The following is a 19,286-nucleotide window of genomic DNA, read 5'->3' on the forward strand; positions in this document are numbered from 1 at the left end:
GTACATTTACGTCCTGGAGCGTCGGGGTATGTATGAAGAGAGGTCGCGGGACGACCTCTCTTCATACAGCGCGGGCGTCAGCTGTTTACTACAGCTGACGCCCGCAGGCAAATAGCTGCAATTGGCTGTGCGGCCGATCATGGCTATTAACCCTTTAAATGCCACTGTCAATTCTGACAGCGGCATTTAGTTCCGTACGCATTTTAGTTTTTTACACCCCACCTTCACACCATTCACAACCTGATTGGTTGTTTGGATTTACTCATTCGCAGTGATTGGTTATTTCGGTTGGCTGATTCACGGTGATTGGTTATTTGACTTGGCTGATTCACGGTGATTGGTTGATTCACGGTGATTGGTTGTTTAGGTTGGCTCAAGTAGAGGTGGTGTTGAATAGGGATATATGCGTCCCGTACGCCCCCTGCGGTGAGATCGGGGGAGTCGTGCAGGTGTCATGACAGACGGGGGCCTTCTGAAAGGCCCCAGGGCTGCATTAGGAGACTGCCTATCAAGCAATCCCCGTGGGATTGCTTGATAGACTGCCTGTCAAACTGCAGTATGACGTTATGCCGTAGCATTACGTCATACTGTATTAGTGATCAAAGCATCGCTTGTTGTAGTCCCCCAGGGGGGCTTAAAAGTAAAGTAAAAAAAGATCAATAAAGCTTTTTTAATTGTAAAAAAAAAAAAAGTAATAAAAGTTTAAATCACCCCCCTTTTGCCATATCTGTGTTACTCAGCTGATGTATAGCATTATTAATTGGGTGTAATAAATATCTGTTAAGGCTAATAAGCACAAGTGTATTATACTATAGGTCCGTGCATGTGCGCTTTATTTTTAGCTACAAACACATTCTTCAGGACTCGTACACACCTAATATCTACACGCATAATTGTTGTTTATATTAATCTTAAAAAAATGCTAGGTTCTTAGCGCACAATATGATCAAATTTGTATGGGCCCATCCACCATGTCCAGGTGAAACTTATTGGCTGGGTTCCTAGTTCTCTATTTGGACTAAAAAGCCTCCACATGAATGGAAAAAAGCTGAATACCTGACTTATAAACTATTACTGAACCATCTGGGACAGATGGCAAAATGGAATGTGTGACAAGTGTAGGCAGCCAATCCTACACAAATGCATTGCATGCAAGAAACAAAAACAAACGTCTGCACATCCAAGAAATGGATGCACTTGGCAATGTGCAGGATAGTGGTGTTATTTAGGCAAGCTTGTCACTACAAGGCTACATGCACATTCACTGATAAAAAGTTTCACCAGAAAAACTCATGTACAACTTTTTATCAGTCCACATGCACATATCAAACAGCACATGCACATCCTGTCCGTGTTCTGGCCGACGTGCAGGACACTGCACATTGAAATGTACTATTTTTGTCCGAGAATCAGATAAAATTAGAAAAAGCTGCAATTTCTTTAGGCTACGTTCAAATAGATGATATTTCAGTCCAATTTTTGACTGAAATAGCAGCCATTCCTTTGAACGGATATTTGCACATGGGCTGTTTTTTACTTGGACGGAAAATCCAAATAAAAAAATACAGCATGTCCTATTCTTGTCCGACTCGGACAAAATCAGCACATCTACATATGTTGTCTGATGTGAGGAATTTGGGCGCAACTTTAAAATCGTCCATGTGCATGCACCCTTAAGGCCTTAGTCAGACGGGCGTTTTTTGCCGCGATTTGCGCATGCGCATGCGTCCGGCGATTTTATAAAACCATTGCTTTGCAATGGTATCGGACACATGAGCGCTTTTTATGCGCTCGTCCGATAAATTATAGAACAGAAATCGCAGATCGCACCTATCTGCAATCTGCGATTCCTGTTCTCTTCTCTATATGCGCTCAATGGGGCCGGCGGCAGCAGCGCCGACCCCATTGAGAACATATAGAAGACAAATCATTCTTCTCTGCCACAGCTGTAACAGCTGTGGCAGAGAAGAACGATGTTTGCCCATTGAATTCAATGGAGCTGGCAATACAGCCGCCTCCATTGAAAGCAATGGGCTGCCGGCGAGTGCAGGATGAATTGTTGGGAAGCGCTTAAATATATAAGCCCTTCCCTGCAATTCATCCAGAAAAGTGTTAAAATAAAAAATATATACATACTCACCTGCTCAGCGCTGAGCCAATCAGGGGGTAGGTCTGACTCACACCCCCTTCACACCCACTGAAGGCCGGCCGCGCGGAACTCCGGCTGCCGGGAGCAGGTAAGTATATATATATACTTTATTTTAACACTTTTCTGGATGAATTGCAGGGAAGGGCTTATATATTTAAGCCCTTCCCGACAATTCATCCCACACTCGCCCGCAGCGCATTGCTTTCAATGGAGCGGGCTGTATTGCCGCTCCATTGAATGCAATGCGCTGGACAGCTCCGGCCCGTTTCTAATGAAACGCGGCTAGGAGCAGATTTTCGGGCGATTTTCGGGCACCGGTCACGCGATTTGCGGATGCGCATCCGTCATGCGATCCGCAAATCGCGCGAAAAAACGCCCGTCTGACTAAGACCTTACTCAGACTATTCATCTGAGTAAAAAAAAAGCCCATGTGAATTACACATTCAAATGAATGGATGTTATTGCCTTCCGATTTTCAGACGGATTTTTGGATGGAAAACACATTTGTGTTCATGTAGCCTTGTTGGAAAAATATCATCACTTATTCTATAATGTCTTCCAAAATAGGACAGAGGCCCCTGTCACAAAATCTAGCCGTCTTCTGCACTATATCATGTTCATCTATGAATATATTCCTTTAACCCCTTGAGTGGCACGCCCGGAAAAGTTCCGTGACGAGCTCCACTGCTCATAGCAACATAGCCCGGAAGATTTCCGGGCTATGTATCACTATGGGAGCTGCAGAGCACAATGCCACAAGCTGTGACAGTGTGCTCTGCCTGCACAGACCCACACAGAGCAGTGCAAGGGCTTTGAAAAACCAGCAGAAGATATTGCCGACATGTCGGCAATGTCCTGCTTTGTTTACAGGTTGCCATAGAGACCATCGGCTTGTCAGAAGCAAGCCGATGGTCTCTGTGGCAGGGAGAGCTGGTTGTTAGCTGTCAGAGGACAGCTTGGTACCAGCTCTTACAGCAGAGATCAGAGAAAACCTCCGATCTCTGCTGTGTTAACCCTTTACATGCTGCAGTCTATGTGACTGCAGCATGTAAAGGGCTGTCACTACAGCATGTAAAGGGCTGTCACCATCGGACCCCCGGAATGTGATCAGGGGTCCTGATGGGTCCCTGTGGAAGTCCCATAAAGGGACAAAAAAAATTAAAAAATTTTAAAAAAATTAAAAAAAAAAAAGTAAAAAAATTATTAAAAAAATTAAAAAAACACTTGTCTCCCTTTACTTTGTAAAAAATCAAAAATACAATCACACATGTGGTATCCATGCGTCGTAATGACCCAGAGAAGAAAGTTAATACATTATTTAACCCCTTAATGACATGGCCCCTTTTTCTTTTTTCCCCATTTCTTTTTTTCCTCCCCCCTGTTTAAAAAATCACAACTTGTCCCGCAAAAAACAAGCCCTTATATGGCCATGTCAATGGAAAAATGAAAAAGTTATGGCTCTTGAGACGCAACTGCAAAACTAGTTGAAATTCAATGATTAGACCATTTTAAAAAACCTGCCCTGGTGGGCACGACAGGGTGGTAGGAAACCTGCCACTCAAGGGGTTAAAAGGGTAGCGCCATCTGACATACAGTATAGCACTGGTAGCTAGTGATAGTGTCCAGCCAGCACCTTACATTTGTTGCACTGTAACGATGAGGGTCAGGTAGATGTGCCTGTGCGTCTGTGATTGACAGCCGCCACTGCAGGTAGTATAACTCTTATAATATAATTAATGCTGATAACAGTGGAAGGGGGCGATTCTAAAGTATATTATAGAGGTTGTCCCATGTGATCACAAAGTTATAGCTTTTAGAATGCAGTGAAGCAAGTACTGAAATATATGTTGCATATGTTGCATCTATAGTGTATAATGTTATCATTGTCATCTGTTTTTCAGATTGCATTGTAGTGAAGATCTGCTTCTGAGACAAAATAATATCTATCTATCTATCTATCTATCTATACATTGTATATTCTTTTGCATGAGCAATAATGTAATGTATTTCAAAATGTCAATAAAAATATATTAAACATAAAGATGCAAATAACCGAATTAAATATGAATAAACTGAACAGGCTTTGATAACAGCATCTTTTTAATTACAGTAAATATAAAGCTCAGCAGAATATGTATGAGTAGTTTCCTAATTCCATAACTGATATTAAAAAAACATACAAAACGCAGAATTAGATCAATATAGGTAGAATTCTAAAGAAACAATTGGGTAAGGATAATGCCAATTGAGTGTACATAGCCTCTTTGAAGGTATACAAATAGAATATCATACTATTATTTTAATGCAACAAGAGAGACATATGGATATATTTGTTCAGTGAGAAATATTGTGATATCCAAACTCTTCCTCCTCTATATCGTTAATTGTTAGCTTTTTTCTCTTCCTACAGGCTATGGAAAGATTTGTGCATGAAAAATCAATACACACATAGCTTACTAAGGTGCAGAAAAAAATGTTGCACTCATGTTTTTTTAACTATATATACTCTTTATTTTTCTTTGTGATAAGGATGGGAGGGGGGATAGCAACAAAGGGAGAATCAATGAAGAATCACATTGCAAATCATTCAATTCTGTAAACAATAAAGAACAATGACAGCTCTTGTTGAAAATACAACAGGGAACATCAGAAAAAGACACTAAGAATTAAACATTCATGTAGTGCAGTCAAATGGTAAAGTAAAAGCAATCCAATTGTTAGGAGGCATTTGTGGCGGTGGACCGGGGTCTCCATGTTAGAAGGTGAACCAGGCATCCCAGAGCTTTGTGAACTTCTCCAAGTCCCCTTCTCATCTGGCTTTAATCTTCTCAAAGGAGGAGATAGTGTTCACTTCATTATACCATTCTAAAATGGAGGGAATTGTACTGTATCTCCAGTATCTGAGGATTAAGATTTTAGCTGTGCTTATGAGAAACAGGAAAAAAGATTTGTACTCCATTGAGAGGCCTGGACCATCCAAGTTTAAGACGACAATCTCAGGTGTGAGGGTGACATTCGTTTTTCAGATAAGACCAAGTTTTCTTTGAATCTCGTCCCAGAATGGTCATAGGAATGAGCATGAAAACCAAATATGGGAGTATGAGCCAATGCTATCTGAGCATCCTCAGCATAGGGGGGAATAATCTGGATCTATTTTGTTGAGTAGAGTTGGGGTTTTACATGATATGCTTTCCATAGACTGCATTTATCTGTGTGGAAGGCTCACACGAACTTACAAATGACTATATGCTGATTTTTTCCTTTCACTGCAGAAAATCTCTGAGTAGTCATGTCTCACAAATCCTTTGCTGTGTAATGTGTCTTTCCCTTCACAGCTGCTCCTTCAAAAGTAGGAGAGCAGGCTAGTGGAGGCAGTTTACTCTCACTGACCGATTTAGCAAATCTGTCAGTCCTTCAATCTGCATTGCCTTGGAAAACAATATCAGCACAGAAACCAAACAATCAGAAATTTTTTAATGAAAAGCAATTACAAAATGTCTTTATTTCCAAAGACACATTGATTTAAGGTTTAAGTGCTGCCAGTTAGAGATGAGCGAACGTGCTCGTTTAGGACAATTACTCGATCATCGCATCGCTTTTTTCGAGTAACTGCCTACTCGGGCGAAAAGATTTGGGGGGCGCCGGGGGGTAGCAGGGGGGAGCTCTCTCTCTCTTTCCCCCCCACTCCCCACCGCAACCGCCTGCTCACCCCGGCGCTCCCCGAATCTTTTCGCCCGATTCGGCAGTTACCTGCATGAGATTATGGTATCAGTTCAGTAGAATCTTGCAATTATCATACATACCAGCCACATTTTAACTCACATCTCACCATGTACGTCTTGCTATAAAATGCCTTTGTGTCAGTGAGCCGCTGGTAAGTATTTGAGGAAACTCATAGAAATCATGTACTGGCAGTAGAGATGAGCGAACGTGCTCGTTTAGAGCAATTACTCGATCGAGCATCGCTTTTTTCGAGTAACTGCCTACTCGGGCGAAAAGATTTGGGGGGCGCCAGGGGTAAGCAGGCGGTTGCGGTGGGGAGTGGGGGGGAAAGAGAGACAGCTTCCCCCTGCTACCCCCTGCTCCACCCCGTCACCCCCCGGCGCCCCCCGAATCTTTTAGCCTGAGTAGGCAGTTACTCGAAAAAAGCGATGCTCGATCGAGTAATTGCTCTAAACGAGCACGTTCGCTCATTTCTACTGCCAGTACATGATTTCTATGAGTTTCCTCAAATACTTACCAGCGGCTCACTGACGCAAAAGCATTTTATAGCAAGACGTACACGGTGAGATATGAGTTAAAATGTGGCTGGTATGTATGATAATTTCAAGATTCTACTGAGCTGATATCATAATCTCATGCAGGTGGATCATCTAAAATTATAACAGGACAAAAATTTTTTGATCTAGATACTTTAAAGCATTAACACCCTCATCCTGTGGAAAGTAAAACATACAAAAAAAGTATTTTCAAGTTTAACCTCTGAACATAGCAAGAAATATGCCAAGTTTTGAACCTTTGCACAAGAAAAGCTAAAGGGGTTGTCCAGGTGAACATCATTGATGACCTATCCTTGGTGGTTGTCTACTGTCCGTTAATAGTGGCTTAGTTTGGTTTTGCAGCTCTTTCCCATTGAAGTAAATGAGAGATAACTGTAATATCTTTTTCCATTAGTATTTTTTATTGGAGAATTATCAAACTTATACATCTCAATGCAACATTCAAGAATATAAAGGTCATAGAAATTACAAAGCGTCATTCATAAATAGACCTACTTGATGCTGGTATGCGAATAGCTCTCAATTATATCATAGCTTGCTGCATAGTCTCTTAAGAAAATGTTGTTCTTATAAGTATACATAACATCAGTTTCAACATATAACACAATCAACAACAACAACAACTTGGCGTCTCATTTCTTTATCTACGATTTTCACTTTTTCTTACATGTCATCCACCCTCCCCACACATCTAAATACTTCTAGTATGAATTGATGCGTATGGATAACCATTTTTCATAAAGGCAGTGTTCCGCCATATGATTTTTGAACTCCCCTATTGTCGGGTGCAAGGGGGAGGTCTATCTCCTTGCTATGAGTGTCTTTGCCATCATGAGAGCATGTCCTATCAGATATCCAGTAGGCTTAGGAAAACTATCTAGGTTTAGTAGCAGTAGAGACATTTTCGGAGATTTTGGGACACACTTCTTTTAAAAGTGCAAATATTCCATCCCAGAATCCAATCACTTTCGGGCAAGACCAGAATAGACGTGATAATGTGCCTTTTTGCCCATATTCCCTCCAGCATATGCTGCTCCCTTTTTTCAAATGATCTGCCATCAAGTGAGGAGTAAAATACCACCTCATCTGTACCTTAAGTTGGGATTCTAGGATAACTGTCCCCTTTGTGGATTGTAACTGTAATATCAAGATATGAGGCTGACAGCAGCTTCTTATCAGCAAAGGTCCCAAGCAGAGGATGCCTATCTACCTGCTATAAGCTCATAAGAGCTAAAATGTCACAATTTTTTGTACATTGTTGTTCAACAATAAAGATACCATTTAGAGATGCTGAAGTTATTTTCACATTTTTGCTGATCTCCGATGCTGAGGTGGACCAACCCAGCTGGGTGGCCTGTTGCATTCCAGTGGAGACTGAGAAGGGAATCCTGGTGCTGTTTTCACACGTTTGGACTATCCAAAGGACAGAGCATCAATAGAGTTCATCCAGAAAACCCCTTTAAAGATGTAAGAGAAGGGCTGATTCCTGAAACAAGACGTATATTAAGTTTTTTTCTTGACATGGGCTTGTGTTGGCCGAACAGAAAACCAACTGTGTGACAAATATGTAGGAACTCCTTGTGCAGCTTTTGATGCCTCCATGAGGCACCACATTACCCCACTAGAAGCAACGCAGTATTGTGGTGAACTACGGAAATCATGGGTCTCATTGCTACCATTTCATTCCATATTAGATGAATCCTATGCTTGCATGTTACCCTCTCCCCACTCCACCATTTCTAAAGCTAGAATATCTAAAGACATGTTCACATTCAGCAGATTAGTTGCAGAACTTTCTAATTTACCTAGTTAGGGCTTGCATAAATCTATGTGTTTGCTTTGACTCAATCTCTACTAATTTACGCAATAACTGTCCAGATGTTGAGGATTGTCTCTTACTAGTGCTACTTAAACTGGGAGTCAAAATTATTAATCACTTTACCCTTATCATGGCTACATAATATATATCACAACTACATCAATGAATACAAGTTTCCAGTCGTTAAACCCATTTTAATATACCTTAGGTACTACATGATGTGGCTAGCATGTGGATGCTGATCTGCATGAACCTATCTCAGACACATGGAAAATATTTTTAACCAAGTTGCTTGCTAGTTGCAAGTTGCTTGCTTTCTGGTTACCGAGTTATGTGGTTTGATATGTGAGGGGTATGACTATTTATGTGTCACACCTGGAAAATATGACAGAGTACACTTTAATGATACCTAACAGCGCCATCTATGGACCAGTAATCAAGCTGCACAATTTAGAACAGAACTTGGACAGTCATCTGTTACAGGCCAACCCTTACATAAAAGCACTTAGTAGCTATAATAAACTGTCCATAATAGTTGTAATGTTTTATAATTGGCACTCCAATAATATAAAAAAATTCAGTCCTGACAGATCTTCTTTTGAATGAGCTGCATCATCATAAAATTACATATTAATTAAAATCAAGTTTTTTTTTTACAGGGACATTGCTTTACATTTTAGTGAAATGTTTCCTTACTATAAAATTTAAACATGAAAGTTGCAGTTTTAACGCCTGCCACTACAGCAGATACAATAGGCTGATGCATCCTGTCTACTATAGCTGACTTCTCAGCTTTGCTGTATAGACTGGGACAGAATGAACAGATTTATAACATTCAGGGAAGGTGAGTTGTTCGACATTGCAGCTTAACAAGTAAAGATTGTAAATGTGGTCACATTGAGACATATGACCTAACACAAGAGTCACAGAAAATCCAAAATCCAAATCTGATGTTTTTTTGGTCACAAATTACAAATCGAGCAGAACTTTGCCAGTATAGTTGACACGTCTGCTATTTTTTTTAAGTGTAATGGGTGTTTCAAATTCTATAGCACATTGCACATAACGTGCCAAACTGCACTCTACAATAAACATGGCACCAATGTCACAAGTTGCAGACAAATTGCACATATACTTTGTTTCTGTGACTTGTGACTCGATGTTATGTGGCCATTGTCACTTTGTGGGCCAAGCTTTAAAGGGATTCTGTCATCAGGTCTACGATGCCTGAATCATGAACAGCATGAACCTGGAGGAGATGCCTATTTCCCCTGTGGGTGTTTTATTCTGAAATACTGTAGTGTGTCAGAATAAATATACTTTGAAGTTTAACTCAGAGCTGAGTTCTGAGTCACATGGCTGGGCCGCACTAGTCTTTCGTTGTCCACTGCATGTAGAGTGACAGGTCTCTCCCCTCTTTTGTGTATAGGGAGAGAACTGCCAGTCTTTGTGACTCCACTTCTCCAACATGCCTATGGGTATCCTGAAGTTGGTTTACCCACCACCAATGTTCAAGCATTGGGACTGCACTCCTCACTGGTCCCTGACTATAATATTTTCAGCTAAACTGATGGAGTCCCTCACCCCGAAATGCATTTTTACTGCAGGTCATTTAATTAGTTCACAAATAAAAACAGGATGGATTTCACGAACTCTCGTATTTTGGCTGGTTGCACCATGAACCAGGGTTACTATTTTTCCACTTCCATCAAAATTACAGCCAACGTTAGAGCATCCATCTGGTTGGCAGCACCTCTACGTATACCTATAACCATTATTATATGGCCCCTCTTGCCCACTTGGTGCCAATTTTCTATACAGGTTTCGTTCCCCTTATACTTATTTCTGTTTCCATCACTTCATTCTGAGAGCCATAACATTGTTTAGTTTTCAGCCGACATAGCCATATGGGCTTTTTTCTGTAGAACAAGTTTTAGTTTTCATTGATACCATTTTTTGCAAACATATTTTTTTGGGGCTATTTTTTTTTTGAGTGACGGGGAAGGGGTGGAACAAGATTGTACAATTGCATTTTTTAAGCAATGCATCATGTGGTATAAACAATAAGGTATCTTTATCCTATGGGTTGTTACCATTGCAGTGGTACTAAATATTTACAGTATATTGTTTATGGCAAAACATTTACAAAAATCATTTTTTTGGGGTGGGAGAAGATTTTTTTTTAATGAAACTTTATTTTGTGTTACTAGGAGACTTGAATGGCGTGCATAATGCTTTGGAATACATTGTATTTCATAGCATTATTGTCCGCCAGTGGTATTAGGCCATCTGCCACAAGATCATTGTGATGGATACTGCATTTATCTCTGGATGCCAGGACTAGCACCTGGCTGTGACGGCCATATCTGTCATTTGTCATTAAGTAGTTAATCTGTGTACTTGAATATTTTTTCTATCTTGATATTTTTTGTTAGCAGTGTAGCTTGTGAGCAGAGCAAGAATCTTGTGTATCTTCTACTCCTCCGACCACAATAAGATTGTTCCTCTGATACTGAGTCATGTCAGTCAGCCCACACATCAGTGGGTTTCCTGTTTGTTCTGAGCATGGCAGGAAGTCATTTAACTATTAATTTACCTGGCTCTGCAGATTTTACTAACCTATTGATGTTTTTGGTTCAGTAACTGCAAGTACAATGCTAAATTACAACAACGTGCCAAATTAATCATACCTACACAGCATATTAATGCAATCCAGGAAAGTAGCTGCTTCCATTGACTTTGTTTGGTACACGGTATAATTGATATAAATTCCTGGTGGGCTGTAGTAGGCATGGAAATCAAAATGTCTCGGTGCAAAGAAATGCTATATACAGTACCTTTATGATGTGCATTACTATCACTCACCTCTCTGTTACAACTTACAAGGTTGTTATCTAAAGTATCGGATGGATTATGTATAATATAGTATGTGTGCTTTCACATCTGTGGTGGGTATTTCTTTTTCCTGCTCCATTCGGGAAGCAGGAAAGGGGAATCCCCTGGCCGAAGGAATCCGTCTTATGATGGAACTGAACAATGCCAAGCGGATCCTATTGATTATAATGGCGTCAGTTTCTGCATGTTACCGAAAGAAATGTGGCACTTTTGCTTCCAGTATTATGTGCCGGATGTGCGATGGAACCTTTAACCGGAGGTTCCAATGTAGCTGTGAACCGGGCCTGTCTATGTCAGTTTGACACAGGTAATATTTATAAGTATTGTCCTTATAACAAGACACATCGGGATTTTGACTCAAAATAAAAACCTTGCCGTTCATTTATTGGTTTAACCAAATCATAAAAGGGTTCAACAGTTCATTTTTCTTAAAACGATCCCCATGACAAGAGGTTTATTAAAGGGTGTCCCGCTGTTTGGACTCTCAACAATCAGCTAGTGTATGATCTGTGGGGAAATCAAGTGGTAGGTCTTCGGTTTCCCTCCTGGGCTACTATAGAGGGAATTAAACATTACATGATTTCCTGTTAGATAAATGGACTTTTTGTCTAATGCTCGAACATCTTGAGTCTTTCAGAGCAATAGATGCTCTTTGTAGAGGTTAACCAGAACTACTCTAGCTGATAATGAGAGTACTGAACAGCTGACCGCCATCTATTAGCAATGCACAGAAACAGAGGCAGCACTCTAAATCAAGACATAGACATCCTTTAATATACCAGCGCAACGCTTCAGTTCACAGAGCTCCTCTCCAAGCCTGCGAGTTGTGCAGAGAGAGAGAGACAGTTCCTCTGTTCTTTATGGTTGGATAATGCATTCTGCAAACTGAAATATTTCTTCCGAATCATTAACCCTTTCTAATCCACTGTCTGACGTCTAAACACATTCTGATTGAAGGCTATACAGCTTCGATGTCGGAAGACGTCTGGCAGGGTATTCTTACTATAGATCACTGGCGACTCTGTTGTCGGGGGGCCTCTCCAGCATGTCCCATACTGCAGTACTGGCTCTTGCCAGCAGATGGCGCCATTGTATAATGGCAGAAAGATAAAGCCCCCTAGGAAACCCTGAATCCAAAATTGGATTGCAAAAGGTTAACCTCTAGAAGCTGACATTTAAACAATTCTTTTTCACTGCAGCTTAAGCAGCACACAATAACCAAATGTGGCCTTGGATCAACAGTTGAGCAGCACAAATATAAACCAACCCTAATATAAAATTTTTATTTGCATAATTTCAGGTCAATTAAAAAAAGCAGGTTTTAGTTAGGAGAGTTATGCTAGGGTTGGTGCTGATGGTATAGGTATGGTAGCTAATATAGGACTGCTCTTATTGTTGGGACCAATACAAGAAGTTTCTCCTAATATGTACTCTTTCAGCATAATTTATCTATCAATGAAGAAGGCAGAAATGTTAAGAATTAGCATTGACTGAACCAAACCAGCAAAGATCTGTTTCAGGTCGAACTTTGCTAAAAGTTTAGTTCAGTGCGAAGCTGAACCTCAAGAGGTTTGTCCGGGCCAAGACCAGTAAAGCAAGAAAGCACTTGGCCTCACATGGAATACTGTGTACAGTTTTGGACACCGCTGCTCAGGAAACACATTGCAGTGCTTGAGGGGGTTCAAAGAAGGGCTACTAAATTAATAAACGGAATGGGAGGACTGGATTACTCAGAGTGGCTATCAAAATCGGAATTGTTTACCCTGGAACATAGCCGGTTAAGGAGAGACCAAATAATTCTATCCTTGGTATTCCACACAGAAAAAAAATAGAACATTTGCTTATCCACTTAGATAAGCGGATAGTGATTTCAGCAAGGGGAATAAAATTGTAGCATGTTCTATTTATGTATGGACTTTGCACGGATGGCTTTCATTGAAGTCAATGGAAGCAATGTGACCACAATTGACGCTGTGGATAGGCTGCAGGTACTCGCGTAATCGCCTAGCAAAAGCGCGGGAAATACAAATATGTACAAAAACAACTCTTTACTGCGCATGAGCAATAGCGAGCGTATGTGGTCATCCGCAGTAAAGAAACAACAGGTACATGGTCGCCTCTTAACCACCTTATTTGGTCACATCTTAACCGCCTTTGTTCCAGGATGAATAATCCCAATTTTGATGCCCTCCCAATTTAGTTGCCCTTCTTTGAACCCCCTCAAGCACTGCAATGTCTTTCCTGAGTACTGGTGTCATGAACTGTACACAGTATACCATGTGAGGCCTGACAAGCTCCCTATATAGTGGAAGAATAATGTTCTCGTCCCTCACCAATATACTTCTTTTAATGCACCCCAAGAATTTATTTGCCTTTGCAGCAGCTGACTGACATTGGTTGCTCCATTTGAGTCTACAGTCAACTAGTATATCCAGATCTTTTTCCATATCACTTTTCCCTAGCAGTACCCCATTTAGTGTATATTGGTGATATCCGTTTCTCCTGCCCATGTGCATAACCTTACATTTATCAACATTGAACTTCATTTGTCATTTTTCTGCCCATGCTCCCAGCCTATCTAGGTCCATTTGTAGCCGTACATTGTCCTCCACTGTATTAATTATCTTGTATAATTTTGTGTCATCTGCAAATATTGATATTTTACTATGAAGCCCCTCTATCAGGTCGTTGATAAATATATTGAACAGAATGAGGCCCAATACTGAACCCTGTGGCACCCCACTAGCAATGGTGGCCCAATCAGAGTAAGAACCATTTATTACCACCCTCTGCTTTCTATTTCTGAGCCAGTTCTTTACCCAGATACACACGTTTCCGCCCTGACCGAGCCATCTTATTTTATATATTAGCCTATTATGCGGCATGGTATCAAATGCTTTAGAAAAATCTAGATATCGAAGATCAATAGACTCTCCCAGGTCCAGCCTAGAACTTACTTCATCGTAGAAGCTGATCAAGTTAGTTTGACAAGATCGACCCCTCGTGAACCCATGCTGAGGGGGTTATACTTTTGTTTTCCTTGAGGTATTCCAGGATGGCATCTCTCAGAAACTCCTCAAATATTTTTCCAATTATTGAAGTGAGACTTACCAGCCTGTAGTTACCAGGTTCTCTTTTAGACCCCTTTTTGTATATTGAAACCACATTGGCAATGTGCCAATCCAGAGGTACAACCCGGTCTCAATAGAGTCCCTAAATATAAGAAATAGCGGTCTCTCTATCATGTCCCTTAGAACCCTTGGTTACCCAGGCTTACACTGTTTGTAATGAAGAATTTAAAGAAACAGACGAAACATGGGGAATTTCAAGTCTTTAGGTGGGAGGGTAAAGAAGAGGAGTTGAGCTTGAAGTCTATGTGTTGTTGGCAGACTTTCTGGTGATCTCCAACACCTTTTACTAATAAGGTCATATTTTTTAACACAACCACGATAAAGGTAGGTAGTAACAGAAGTGTAACTGGCATCACCATCAAGTATTGGGAATCAATGGTTTAACCTCATGCAACCACTCTGGTGTTTTATATCATCTGGTTGTGAATTTATACAGATTTCATGAAATGTAATGCACTTTGAGGTGTCATGTGAGGGCTATAGCAGCTTCACTAGTAGATAACAAACTCGCCAAAGATCAGATTTCCAAACTTGCCAAAAAGTGGGTGCACAACTAGTAGATGATGTTGTGTGTTTTTATATCATTTGACCATCTGTATAGTGTTATCATGTGTTATTACATAATTTATCCACCAATTTAGAAATGTGGTGGTTAATTTGCAGGCTTTCTTTGAATTTTGATGTAAGATTCCTGCTTTTTTTTAATATTGTGAACAAGTCAGATTAAAGCTGAGAATGTTGTAAAAAAGTTCATGGCTAGAGACGTTGATATTTTATGTGTGTTGTCCTGTAGGCATATTACCAAAGGAGGCCTGAGTTCTCCTATGGGGCCGATTCAGCCAATCAGCTGGCTGGAATCGGCACCACGTGACACAGCGGCGTGCCCGCGCATTGCCGTGCACAGGATTGTGCTGCCTGAGTTCTCCTGTGCGGCCGATTCAGCCAACAGCGGCGTGCCCGCGCATTGCCGTGCACAGGATTGTGCTTTGCCCGCGCTTTCACATGCTCAGTGCCTTGCCATGCACTCGTGTGCACACAGGATTGTGCCTTGCCCGCGGTTTACATGCCACTCGTGTGTGTGCACAGACAGTTATTGATTTGGCAGGTATTTTTTGCGCTTTTTGGCAGGTATTTTTTGTGCTTTTTGGCAGGTATTTTTTGTGCTTTTGCCAAAGGTGATTATTTCTTTTGCGCAAGTGGATTTGCCAGCGGAAGTTTTACATCTTTTGCGCAAGTGGATTTGCCAGCGGACGTTTTACACAGGACTACTAAAAGCCAAGGTAAGCTGCTGCATCTGCTCATTTAATTGCGCTCTTACTTCCCCTGCGCGCATTGGCGGAGAGGCGGCCAATTCTGCATGCCGCTGCATTGTCCACGAGCGCGATCCCCAGCATGCCGCTGCATTGTCACCGCTGCATTGTCCACGAGCGCGATCCCCAGCATGCCGCTGCATTGACGCCGCGATCGTGAGCATGGAGCTGCATGCATTGTCGCCGCTGCATTGTCCACGAGCGCGATCCCCAGCATGCCGCTGCATTGCTACGTGTGGAGACGCGGTTACCTGAGATTTGTGCGCTGTGCGCTGCTACGTGTGGAGACGCGGTTACCTGAGATTTGTGCGCTGTGCGCTGCTACGTGTGGAGACGCGGTTACCTGAGATTTGTGCGCTGCTACGTGTGGAGACGCGGTTACCTGAGATTTGTGCGCTGTGCGCTGCTACGTGTGGAGACAACACCCAAGATTTGTGCGCTACGTGTGGTGAGTACGTCACCTGAGATTTGCGCGACGCCACCTGACGCCACCTGTCTTTTTTTGCAGATTTGTGCGCCTTATTGCAAAATAACGTGTGGAGAGGATCCTGACGTTTGGACACGTTTCGAGAAGAATTTCGCTTCGCTCCGACACCATCTGACATCACTCAGCGAGGTAAGCTGCTGCATCTGCCCAAATTTTGATCGCGTGCATCTGCTGATATGCGCATATTTGGCGCATATTTGCAGGTGTTCGCTTGCATCTGCTTATATCCGCATACTTGGCGCATATTTGCAGGTGTTCGCTTGCATCTGCTGATATGCGCACATTTGGCGCATATTCGCAGGTGTTCGCTTGCATCTGCTGATATGCGCATATTTGCCGGTTTTCTCCTGCATCACCAGATATGTGCATTTTTGCTTGCATGTGGTGATATGCTCTCCGTTTTCCACAGGACGACTCGTGTGGAGAGGAACCTGACATTTGGCTGCGGTTTGTACAACGTACGGAACCGGAGATTGGCGTTTTAGGTGCTGATCTCACATTTGCCCCCCGCCTTTTGGAGAGGACGACTCTTCTGGAGAGGAATTTCGCTTCGCTAGGACATCACGTGACGTCACTCGGCGAGGTAAGCTGCTGCATCTGCCAAATTTTTCATTGCTTGCATCTGCTCATGTGTACATGCATGCGTGCCTGTATGCGTACATGCCTGTATGCGTACATGCATGCATGCCTTGTGCGTGCCTGCCTGTATGCGTACATGCATGCATGCCTTGTGCGTGCCTGCCTGTATGCGTACATGCGTGCCTGCATGCCATGTGCGTGCATGCATGCCTTGTGCGTACAGGCATGCCTTGTGCGTACAGGCATGCCTTGTGCGTACAGGCATGCGTGCCTTGTGCGTACAGGCATGCGTGCCTTGTGCGTACAGGCATGCGTGCCTTGTGCGTACAGGCATGCCTTGTGCGTACAGGCATGCGTGCCTTGTGCGTACAGGCATGCGTGCCTTGTGCGTACAGGCATGCATGCCTTGTGCGTACAGGCATGCGTGCCTTGTGCGTACAGGCATGCGTACGTGCCTGTATGCATACATGCGTGCGTGCCTGTATGCGTACATGCACACGTGCCTGTATGCGTGCATGCACGCGTGCCTGTATGCCTATGTGCGTGCATGCATGCAATGTGCGTGCATGCATGCCTTGTGCGTGCATGCATGCCTTGTGCGTGCATGCCTGTATGTGTGCGCGCATGCCTGTCTGCTCACCCACTTACTCAGCCACCTCCCCTCTCTCTCACACACACACTTGCTGTGTTAAATTCGTCTTATTGGCCGAAAAAGACATAACATTAGATTTGAGCATTTAATTCCTTTTTTTAGCACACGTACAGGTTCCATCCCAATACTGCACCAACCTTCGGAGAAACATACCAATTGTCCAAATACGATGTCTTTATCTATTAAAGTAGGAGTGAAGAAAAGCAGGGACAGTGCAATAACTATGAAAACCCACGGAATTAAGCCAATTGCAGGCAGGGTTAATTTTTTTTTTTCTTCCTCGTTATAGGTCAGCTGATACGTTTTGGTCAGAATACTGCACTGTGGTAACCGTTTCCGCTGCTCGCAACCACAGAGTTCAATCACCAGAGAGCCAGAAGTTCCCAGATGTTGGCTTAGGAGGACGCTTAAAAGCTGGAAATGGCCCATCACCTGCTATGGAACTACATCATCAGGATCTGATGGAGCAGTACGATGCATGTGATGCTGCTCACTGTCCCTCGTTAGTCGGTTCACAGTTTATACACTAAGCTATTTATCCCCTTAGAGAACAAGCCTGTTTGTGCCTTAGTGACAGACCGAAAATTTGGAATTTTACATGTGTCACTTGACATATCATAAGTCCGTAAAGGTTTTGCATATCCAAGTGACTGTGACATTTTTTTCTTCCCCTTGTTGTACTTCTGTTAGGTAGTAAAAAGGACTGTTAAAAGTTGTGTATATTTATTAAAATTGCTACTTTGCACAATTTTGAATTTTCATTTTTTCACATTGTCAAATGTCATATATAAAATAAGTGCCAACATACTGTACAAATCTCTGCGAACATATAGATTTCCATCTGTACACTTTATTCTGGAAGCACGGTTTAAAACTTTTGTACATTTATTTTTTCCATCTAGGAGACGTACAAATTTAACATTACTTTTCAGAATTTTGAGGAACACTTAGTTTTCCTCCACCAATCCAAGTTTGCAAAGGCTGCTAGGTGTCATAATTAAGGATGAGCGAGTATACTCGCTAAGGCACTACTTGTTCAAGTAATGTGCCTTAAACGAGTATCTCCCTGCTCGTCCATAAAGATTCGGGGACCGCTGCGGCTGACAGGTGAGTCGCAGGGGAGATAGAGAGAGATCTCCCCTCCGTTCCTCCCCGCTCTCCCTCGCGGCGGCCCCCGAATCTTTAAGGACGAGCAGGGAGATACTCGTTTAAGTCACATTACTCGAACGAGTAGTACCTTAGCAAGTATACTCGCTCATCCTTAATTATGACACCTAGCAGCCTTTGTGACATAGACAAAAGGCCGCTGTGTTTATGGGTCTTTTCTGTTTAATGCATTGCAGTAAAATATTGCGCAGTTTTTCAGGATCCTCCGTCATAATTTTTTTTTTTTAAAAGCGTATTAAAAACAAGGGAGTCACTGGGAAAAAACAGTTCATTAAAAGAAGGGTTTAAAGATTGCTGAACGTCGAGGGTCTCTTCACTGTCTGCCAGCCTTCCCGTTCTCAAGGACGTCAGATCTGCAGGAAATGACGAGAAATCAGCAGGTTAACAGTCACATCCCACCAGTATTACTGATTCCTAGATCCGCTCAACCCACTTACAATGACCACTACTCCCTCAACCAGGTCAGAAGAATTATGCATGCATCTATACATGCATCTATGCATACATACATGCATCTATGCATGCATACATGCATGTGTGCATCTATGCATGCATGTACGCGTGCATGTACACGCATGCGTGCATCTATAAATAAATGAATGCATACGCATGTACGCATAAGGCACGCGTGCATGTACGCATAAGGCACGCGTGCATGTACGCATAAGGCACGCGTGCATGTACGCATAAGGCACGCGTGCATGTACGCATAAGGCACGCGTGCATGTACGCATAAGGCACGCGTGCATGTACGCATAAGGCACGCGTGCATGTACGCATAAGGCACGCGTGCATGTACGCATACAGGCACGCGTGC

This window comes from Eleutherodactylus coqui, chromosome 5 (assembly GCF_035609145.1).
Source record: "Eleutherodactylus coqui strain aEleCoq1 chromosome 5, aEleCoq1.hap1, whole genome shotgun sequence".
Classification (NCBI taxonomy): domain Eukaryota; kingdom Metazoa; phylum Chordata; class Amphibia; order Anura; family Eleutherodactylidae; genus Eleutherodactylus; species Eleutherodactylus coqui.